Raw genomic sequence first — 2,523 nt, 5'->3', positions numbered from 1 at the left:
TGAACAACCAGGCTATGGAGACACTTTCATCCTAACCAGCATTTGCTGAATACCTAGAATGTGCCAGGAAGTTATGCCCAGCTTTGACCAAGCACACAAGGAATTTCCAGCTAATATCCTAAACAATCCTACAAGGTAGGAACTATCAAAAGAAAAACTTTTAGAAGAGTTAAATTCAAGAAAGTTCAATGGAGCACAGAACTGCTAGCAAATCAGGCAGCCCTCAGAACCAGAAGAGGCTCAGAGAGCTCTACTGGGCAACATGGGCAGGAAGTACAGATAGACACAAGACAAACGGAGACACAGAAACCTCTCGACTGGTTACAGCTGGCGGTTGCCTTATTTGAACACGGGCAGATCGGTTGCCTCCTGTGTTTGGCTGAAGCTGCAGTGATTGGCTGAGACTCAGGGATTCCTTACAAAAGTCAGCTCCTGGTGAGGCTTGCAGTTAGTTCAGTGCTAAGTCAGGCTGCAGTTCATCACGTAGGTACTCAAAGTATGGAGAATTCCTCAGGCCCCACTTCGTTTCCCTTAACAGTGCCATTATTCCCACTTTCCACACCAGGAAATCAAGGCTCAGAGCTTGGACAACCCCTCCGAGCTCCAAGAGCCAGACCCAAAACCAGCTCTCTCTGGCTCCAAAGCCCAAGTTCTTCACCACTACCTGGTACCTTTCAGCGCCCTCTACTGCCTGTGCCCCTGTGCTCAGGTGGTGACATCAGCTTGGAACCCACCCCTGTTCCCTTCCCCCCACCCAGACTTCTGCTGTGGTCCCTCAACTTCCACTTGGAACCCAGCCACCGAGTCCAGCCAGGGTGATCAGGGCCAGAGGCCTGAAGACCTGCTCTCTCTTGGTTCCTGGTGGCTTCCGATTTTCCAGGCAGCTCTGCAGATCTGCAAGGTGGTATGGGTTGGGGAGTGGAGAGGGCCTGTGGTTGGCTACATAGCACCACCCCCAACCCTGGGGATGGGTGACCTCACATGGCAAAGGGGACTCTGCAGATGGAATTCAGCAGAAGGATCTTGAGGTGTGGAGATGATCCTGCTTTATGGGGTGATCCCAGTGTAATCACAGGGTCTTTATAAAAGGAAGGCAAGGGTCAAGGTCAGAAGCAGGAATCGGTGAAGGAAGAAGAAATATGAGGAAGGGGCCACAAGCCAATAATGTAGGTGGCCTCCAGAGCCAAAAAAGGCAAGGAGACAGGTTTTCCTCTGAAGCCCCAGAGGGCACGAGCCCTGCCAACACCTTCTGAACTCCAGACCATAAGAGGATACCTTTGTGTTATTTTAAGCACTAAATTTGTGGTAGTGTTAAGCAGACACAGGAAATGAATCTGGGGGCAACCCAGAACAGCAGGGTTCAATCAGCTGGAGGAGATGTTAGGGACTGTGTCAGTCTGCTCAGGCTGTGCCACCTCCGCAGCCCCATTGTGCCAGGACAGTGGGATATATTGTTAAGACACCAAAGAAAATACCCAGAGATAGGCAAAAGCTTTGTTGAGAAATGATGCTGGGGGAGGTCCTGTGGCAACAGGCTGAACGGACCGCACCTCCACCCTCACTGTGCTGTACTGAGCAGCACCTCCCCCCCTCATGGTGCCTTGCCTAGTGACAGCCCACTGGATGAGTGACACATGTCCTTTTCACAGGGCCCTCCATTCTGTGCCAGGCCCCACTGAGAGGGGGCTTTTTTGTGTTAGGTGGCAGAACAGTGACACCATCAGCAGGTTTGCTTCGTTTGCCTGGTTGCACAGGCATCCTGAGAAGCACGTTTCCTCGCTTTTATGCAAAAAAAATCCACTTTCTGCAGCAGCACTGGCTTGCCATCGTTCCCAGGGTGCATGCAAAAAAATCAGTGTCCTTCAAGATAACATGTATTTGGACATTGCAACCTGAGCTTGCACTCATTGTTCCTTTAACTTGGCTAGTGTTTGGGAACAGAAAGGGGGAATTCAGGGACACGGTGTTTTGTTATCTCCCTTTCCTTTAAGAACACTATAAACTGCCATAACAAAATGGCCCAGACAGGGTGCTTAAGCAACAGAGATTGATTTTCTCACAGTTCTGGAAGCTGGAAGTCCAAGATCAAGAGCTGAGGGACTTGGGTTTCTCTGAGGCCTTGCTATTCAGCTTGCAGATGAAGATAGGTTTTCCTCTGAAGCCCCAGAGGGCACGAGCCCTGCCAACACCTTCTGAACTCCAGACCATAAGAGGATACCTTTGCAGATGGCTGCCTTCCTGCTGCCTCCTCCCTGGGCATCCTACTGTGCCCCTGTGCCTGGAGGCTCCCCCCCACCCATCTCTCTCTATCTGGGTGCCCTAATCTCTTCTTATAAGACATCAACCAGACTGGCCTGGGGTCCATCCATCTGACCTTATTGTAACTTCATTACCTCTCCAAAGCCCATCTCCAAATGCAGTCACATTCTGAGGTATTGGGGGTTAGGACTTCAACATATGAATTTGAAAGGACATAGTTCAGACCATCACAGAGCCTCCATGTTGGCCCTTGCTTTTCCAGCA

The sequence above is a fragment of the Spermophilus citellus genome (genome assembly GCF_964194105.1).
Source record: "Spermophilus citellus genome assembly, chromosome: 6".
Taxonomy (NCBI): domain Eukaryota; kingdom Metazoa; phylum Chordata; class Mammalia; order Rodentia; family Sciuridae; genus Spermophilus; species Spermophilus citellus.
The sequence above is the reverse complement of the archived record's forward strand: the minus strand, read 5'-3'. Positions refer to the sequence as shown.